This window comes from Callionymus lyra, chromosome 3 (genome assembly GCF_982586985.1).
Source record: "Callionymus lyra chromosome 3, fCalLyr1.hap1.1, whole genome shotgun sequence".
NCBI classification, from domain to species: domain Eukaryota; kingdom Metazoa; phylum Chordata; class Actinopteri; order Syngnathiformes; family Callionymidae; genus Callionymus; species Callionymus lyra.
The window spans coordinates 18110139-18118010 of record NC_141820.1 but is presented as its reverse complement, the minus strand read 5'-3'; the positions used below and the strand labels follow the sequence as shown (position 1 = coordinate 18118010).

The window sequence follows — 7872 nt, the reverse complement described above, 5'->3', positions numbered from 1 at the left end:
GTGTCTCTCGGTGTCAAGCCCCAAGTCTAATTGTCATGTTCCTGTTCTGATGGTTACCAGGGTACCGTTATCAACTGGCATGCCGATGGTTATGAAACCGGGAGGTTCCTCTCGCTGACCTCGGATCCTTCGGTGCAGTGTCGGGGCTGAGTCGCAATTATAATTTGTGTGTTCACCTCAGTAGTTTTCCACAAACAGAATATTGCATAGTATTGCAGTTATATAAGCATAGCACGTATAACACATTTGTATGAATAAATTAAAGAATATCCCCTTTAATGATTAAGACCCACACATGTATTTTACTCATTAACTGTCACCGATACATCATTTATTGCTCATTCCATTCATTCCATTCATACATCAACCTCCCCTAGAGGACACCTAACATCTTGTTTATGTTACCTGTCCTTTGGGCTACTGTTGTCTGCATCCCCTGTTTAACTTCACCGTTTCCTCTGTAGTCCTTGTGGAACCAGGTTATTTTCTAATGTTGGTGCGACCGTTCTGCACTGGTGTTAGTGCCACCACCTGCTTGTTGGATCAATCAATCATTAAAAGTTAAAAGAAAAGTGGGATGCATTTTTTACTGACACTGGTGTGACATCATTTTAACTTTGCAACACAATGTTATGTTAATTCAGTATATGCTTAATTTGTGGAGGTTAATTAATCAAAAAGTATTTCTGAGTCTTTAGCTCAATTATAAATGTGCAATTATAAATATGTGTTAACATCAAAATATATATTCATTGACAAGAATAACAACTAAATCAGAATCAAGAATTAATTACTGCTCTGTGATAAGTTTGTGTTTTTATTCGTGCAATCGTTAAGCCACCTATAAGAACTTTGTCCACACAATAATGTACTTAGTTTGGCACCAACTTGCATTTCGGCTGTGATCACTGGAAGTTTGTTGCTGCAAGTGAGCGACGGGCGGTGAAGGTTGGAGCCCGAAAGTGACAAAAAAAGCGACGGTCGCTCAGTATGAAAACGTCAGAGTTAACATTAGTTGATTTGTGAAAGGATCAGGTCAACACAGGTAAGAGATGATGTCGATGAGTGGACTTCGGGAAAGATGGAAGAATGATGTGGCAGGAATAAACAGTAGGACTTTGTTAACTCGGAAAGTAAAAGAGGGAAATATTCGGATGCAAAATGAAAAATACGACTGTGGGGCCAATGAACAGAAATTCTCCCGTGTAAGCGAACATAAGGAGCTAACAAGTGATGTCAACAACATCAGTTATTCTGAAGCAGGAAAAAAGAACACAAAGATACACAATATAATTGTATTCATATAAAAAAAAACGAAGTAGTTGACAAAGATCTGACTTTATTTTCATGTTTATCAGGTTTAGAACTATAAGTGAAGTGATACTCAACTATCATGTAATTACATGATACTTGACTATAACATCATTACGTGATATACTGATGTATTTCATTATAACATGATACCGAAGATTTAGTTATTACATTATACTGAAGTATAAAGTTATCAGGTGATACTACAGTATTACAGTTCAAACATGATACTGAATTATTACATTATAACATGATACTAAAGTATTATGTTATTACATGATACTGAAATATTACGTAATCACATGATACTGAATTATTACGTTATAACATGATACCAAAGTATTACGTTATTACATGATACTGAAGAATTACGTCATCACATGATACTGAATTATTATGTTATAACATGATAACGAAGTATTACATTGTTACATGATACTGAACTCTCACGGTCATAAACACGTGAATATATTTACATTTCTCTAAAAGCTATCAAATGCAAGTGGTATAGGTCATACAGGATGGTCAGGATAAACGAGTGTATGTTCATGTGTTTGCTAATAATAAGGGAGGCCAGACTGATTTGGATACACAGAGAGAACAGTTGGGCCACGAATGTTACAATAGTCAGTACTGTGGATAAAAAAGGATGTGGTACACTGTGACCACAGTAAAAATACATGAACCTTTGTTCACTTATTGTTCTTGACTTGTTGAACATGAAAGTCAGATCTTTGTCAACTATGAAGGTTTATTTAATATGAATTCAATTATATTGTGCTTGATTAACTGTAAAATAAATACACTGTACTTAGATGACAGTAAATCAATCTTTCCAGTGTAAAAATACATGAAACTTTGTTCACCTACAGTTCTAGACCGGCTGAACAGGACTTGTGTCAACATATCAGAGTATTTTTGAGAATCTATGAGTGATAGTGTTGTAGATACTTCCTCTTGTGGCTTCTCTTGCTAACGTAACACATTCAGTAAAGTATTTTTTAAGGTGCGGCTGAATCGCGGCTCACTTGACCGCAGTCTGAATTCAACACTGAAAGTACGCCAAAGAATGCAAACTGTTGTTGGAAATTTTTTCATTTTAATAGTTTCTCTGGTTAGGAACAAAATGATTGTTTTGGTGTCACTAACAACAGCTTCTGTCACTACAGTTGTAGTCTAGTTCCACCGAAGTCTTCATTATGGATGGTGAGTACAACTGTAGATACTGTGGAGTTTTGTTTTCGTGTCTGACGTTTCTCACTATATTCATTTAACATTTGAATGTGATTCTGTCCAGGTGATGACGATCTGGACATTTTGACGACGCTTCTGGCTGAGAGTGAAGGTGTCGATGACGAGCAGGCTGGTCCTGCAGCTGGAAGATGATTTCAACGACCTGTTTGACCAGGAGGATGATGGCGAAGAAGAGTACAAGGAGGAGGCAGAGGTCCAGGAACAGAATACTAAGGCAGCTGCTTCGGATGTCTTTGAAGATATTGATGACATTGAGGACGAAGATGTAGAAACAGAAGGAACAAAAGGCACGACTACTGCCGGCACAGAAGAAGAAGCGAGAACAACTTGACTTTATCCAGTCAGAGGAGTTCCAGAAGATCCTTAATGCCAAATCTTGACACACACTTGTGCTGCAGGCGGTGAGATGAATACTGTTGTCAGCTGTACAAATGTTTTACGTATTTTTTCATCTAAATATAATGACACTGCATAGACCTGAACCAAGGAGGCGATTTAACATGATTTTTACCAAACTGGAAAGAGTCAAACCTGAGCTTGTTCGTCGACTCAGGCAGAGTATCAGCTGCAGGAACGCTATTTTGATGTTCTGGTGAAGAAGGAGCAGATGGAGGAGAAGATGAAGGGGACCAGGAAAGCGCTTTTTCAAATGTCCTTGTGGACAAAGGGCTAGGACCAGGTAAAGGGGTGCAAAACCCTCCCACGATTAAAATTTAAACCATATTTATTACATGTTAAGTAAGTGAGATTTCCCGAATTTCCGGTTGTGAATTGTGAGGTGACAATAAGAGCCAGATGACAAAAACTAAAGTGTGTCCAATTTTAATTAAATGTACACGAGAATGTCAGCTTCCCTGGCAATTGAAAGGTCCATCATTTGGCCAAAATGTCTCTCTTCTCTCCTTCTCTCTCTCAGCAGTCACCATGGCAGGCTTGCTACATAAGACGCTTAACTTAATTGCACTGTTAACTCAAAAGACTGTAAACAGAAGAAGTTCTGCTCCCTGGTATACTCAGGAAACGCATAACGAACTAGAGAAGAAATGACGAACAAAAAACGATGAATTTTAACAGTCCTGGCAAGATAATTTATACGGAAACCCAGAGCCAGCTATTACTCATAATTTATAGAAGAAAATAAGAAAAACCCTGGATCTTCTACTAAAAATGTCCGCACACAGAAAATGAGGAACGTACAAAAATATGCAGATGTATGAATTTTCGTCTGCACATCTGGATCAACTTGGAATTAATTGCAGACTTGTTCGTCCCTTTCCACGCCCTCATTTACATATTCAAATCATATTTAAATGTATATTTGGAGCCAGGGCCTGATATTATCTAGTCCCTCTGCTGCAGAACCAATTACCGACTTCAGTCTGGAGGGCAGACACCTTCTCTATGAGTGATCTTAAATCTTTAATTTTTGATAAAGCTTATAGTTAGGATGGATCAGGCTCGACCTGAACCAGCCCTTTTTGATATTCTGCTTTAGGCTTAGACTGTTGGAGGAGCAGTTTTAGACACCAACCTTTCTCTATGTGTATCCTTCTGTATCATCCCTTACTCTTATTCTCCATCCACAAGACGTGGTAGTAGGCTGAAATAAAACCACCAAAGCTTCAGCCTTCCTGAAAGAATGGTGATTTTGTTTCTAAAGGCACTAATTATCCTGTTAAAATGGTGGTTCACCCACAATCAAATCCTTTAAGGTGACCATCTCTTAAAAGAGAAGATGATTGCATTGGTTGGGGTTGACATTTAAGGGTTTTGGGGGTTGTGTGGAGTTTTTAACATTTTTACATGTTTCTAACTTAGTTAAATATCCCGTGTGATGAAAATGCTGAAGAGTCATTTAGATTTAGAAGGAAGGACCAGTTAGAAATCAGTATGACAGAACCCAACAAAAAACTCCAATAGACTTTTACAATCCAATCAACATTTTTGTATTTTCTGGACAGCAAAACAGATGTAAAAGCACCACTTTTACTCAAACTAAAGAAATAACATGTTTGATTTTCTCCATCATTCATCCAGGACACATATTATCTCATGGAACTTCCTGGATGCTCCGCACAGTGATTCTATAGAAACTTCCACTCAGTTGATCCTGAAAAAACTGGAAATGATAATACAAACCTTTTAAAGAACTAATCTGTGAAATTAAACCACAGGAAACTTTTAAGAGAATATATTTACCTGCTGCATAAGGTCCAGGAGGGCGGCATTGTTTAATTCCCCATCATAGGTTAGCTTTATTCGTAAATGAGTCAGGAATTGAAGGCCAGCTGAAAAGGTAAATACACAATTAATTTATTATCAAACCTTTTTTATAAGCCTTTACATACTTGTGGTAAAGACCGGATTCAAAGGTGATGATGTTGTATTATGAAACTGTTTAATTGTTGGTGACGTTGTAAGAACTGTGGTTGGTTCAGGGGTCATAGTTGAAGTAACATCTGTGTTTGTTGTAGGGGTCAAAGTTGAAGTAACATCTGTGGTTGTTGTAGGGGTCATAGTTGAGGTAACATCTGTGGTTGTTGTAGGGGTCAAAGTTGAAGTAACATCTGTGTTTGTTGTAGGGGTCAAAGTTGAAGTAACATCTGTGGTTGTTGTAGGGGTCATAGTTGAGGTAACATCTGTGGTTGTTGTAGGGGTCAAAGTTGAAGTAACATCTGTGTTTGTTGTAGGGGTCATAGTTGAAGTAACATCTGTGTTTGTTGTAGGGGTCAAAGTTGAAGTAACATCTGTGGTTGGTTCAGGGGTCATCGTTGAGGTAACATCTGTGGTTATTGTGGGGGTCATAGTTGAAGTAACATCCGTGGTTGTTGTAGGGGTCATAGTTGAAGTAACTTCTGTGGTTGTTATGGGGGTCATAGTTGAAGTAACATCTGTGGTTGTTGTCAGGGTCATAGTTGAAGTAACATCTGTGGTTGTTGTAGGGGTCATAGTTGAAGTAACTTCTGTGGTTGTTGTGGGGGTCATAGTTGAAGTAACATCTGTGGTTGTTGTAGGGGTCTTAGTTGAAGTAAAATCTGTGGTTGTTGTTGGTGTCATAGCAAAAGTAACATCTGTGGTTCTTCCATGGGTCATAGTTGAAGTATGAGCTGTGGTTGTTCCAGGGGTCATAGTTGAAGTAACATCCGTGGTTCTTCCAGGGGTCATAGTTGAAGTAACATCTGTGGTTCTTCCAGGGGTCATAGTTGAAGTATGAGCTGTGCTTGTTCCAGGGGTCATAGTTGAAGTAACATCCATGGTTCTTCCAGAGGTCATAGTTGAAGTAAAAGCTTTTGTTGTTCCCGGGGTCATAGTTGAAGTAACATCTGTGGTTCTTCCAGGGGTCATAGTTGAAGTATGAGCTGTGCTTGTTCCAGGGGTCATAGTTGAAGTAACATCCATGGTTCTTCCAGAGGTCATAGTTGAAGTAAAAGCTTTTGTTGTTCCAGTGGTCATAGTTGAAGTAACATCTATGATTGTTGTAGGGGTCATAGTTGAAGTAACATCTATGATTGTTGTAGGGGTCATAGTTGAAGTAACATCTATGATTGTTGTAGGGGTCATAGTTGAAGTAACATCTCTGGTTGTTCCAGGGGTCACAGTACTGAAGGTTGATGCTGAAAAAATGATTACAATTAATTAATTTTTTCAACACTTTTTGTTGTATAAAAAGGAAAATGTGGGATTAAAACTTTCAGCATCTAGAACTCACTTATAAGGTAAGTAAGTAAGTAATTTATATTAGTAAAGTGTCTTTCACAGGCAATGGTCACCAAGCACAAAATTAAATTTTGCAACATCTGTTGAGTTCACTGGAAACACAGAAAGTACATTTTTTGGCCAGATTATATACAATAACCTTAATGATTAAGCCACAAGACATAATATAGAAGGAATATTTCATCAAAGTATTTATTTTCAATATTTTAAGAAAAATCCATATTAAATTATTCATCAGCAGGGCAAGACAATGTATAGCTTGTTACGTAACGTACGTGAAGCTAAGACAGACTGTGAGTGACACGCGACCACCAAACTGCTTCACAACGGTGAGTGAGCACCAGTGTTTTTTATGATGTTTGATGTTTGTGTTAGATAAAAACTAGAAACTGACACCACAGTTGTTTTGTAAACAAATGTACGTAAGTAAATTGACAAGGGTGAGAATTTTTCAATCGTTTTCAGCTGATGTGTGAACAGAAAAATTAGAAATAACTTCACACCACAAAAGGGAAAATGTGTGTTTCCATGTCAACGATATGCCTTTAATCAAACGGTACAGAATAATCAGCAAGAGATTATGAAAACTCTGAGGCTCTAGAGATTGTTCAAGTGAATCATTGTCTGTTGTCAAACCTAGTTATTTAACAGTTCTAATAGGAGTTGTGTTGAATTATTCACATATCACAAATGATAGCAAAACCTGGATTTTGCCCAAGAAAAAAATTAAACATTGGCAAAGTGTAGCAAAGAGTGCCTTCAAATGTCAGTCGCGATGACATTACTGGAACCAATAAACTGAACCAAAGTTTAATGGTTTACTCATTGACATGAATGATTCTTAAACCATCACACTAACTGTGTATTTCAAAGGTGACTGCTTTACCTGATAGGTTTCAATCTCATTAGTTATCAAAACTTTTTCTCACCAGGTGCAAGCAACGTCAATCCAAACAAGAGAATACCGAAAAAGATTGTCGTGTCCATCTTGCCTCAGGCATTGGAAGGGAGAATAAAAAGAACAGCTTCCTCCACACCAACAAATGGGACGGGCAGCTACGTGACGCTGGATTTCACTAACAGGTTATTTACAGGTTCAGTGTTGACTAAACACATACAAACCACCCACAACCCATCCTACTTTCTGACAACAACAAACTTTTAGTGCTTCTGCATCATTTCCCATCAAGGAACTGATAACCAGCAAATGCCAGCCTGTGAACAATATCAGTGTAATCTGTAGTTTTGATGATATCGTAACTTGACAATGTTGCCCAGTGAGTTTCTGTTTTGATAGACTTAAAAACTCACATTTCTCTGATCCTTAAATCTCTTCACTGTCTTTCAGTTTCTTTTAGGATCAATTTTAAAACTCTGGTTCTTACTTTCAGATTTATTCATGGTCAGACCTTACATCACTGATCTGATCCAGACTTACAACCCAGCTCGGTCTCTGAGGTCTGTGGATTAGAATCTACTGATGGTTCCACGCACGCGGTTCAGGACCAGAGGAGAGAAATCCCTCCAGGCTGTTGCTCCTAAGCTTTGGAACGATCTTCCTCTCCCTCTGTGTTTGATGGATCTACTGAC

General features: G+C 38.1%; 1 long non-coding RNA gene across 1 annotated transcript; it reads right to left on the bottom strand.

Annotated features, from left to right (window-relative positions):
- Window positions 1-4495: 4495 nt before the first annotated feature.
- LOC148083660 (uncharacterized) lies at window positions 4496-7369 on the bottom strand. The gene is made up of 4 exons (XR_015710746.1): window positions 7212-7369; window positions 4914-6179; window positions 4765-4853; window positions 4496-4684 (listed from the first exon to the last, which is right to left on the bottom strand). It is a non-coding gene; the product is annotated as an uncharacterized LOC148083660 (long non-coding RNA).
- Window positions 7370-7872: the final 503 nt, after the last annotated feature.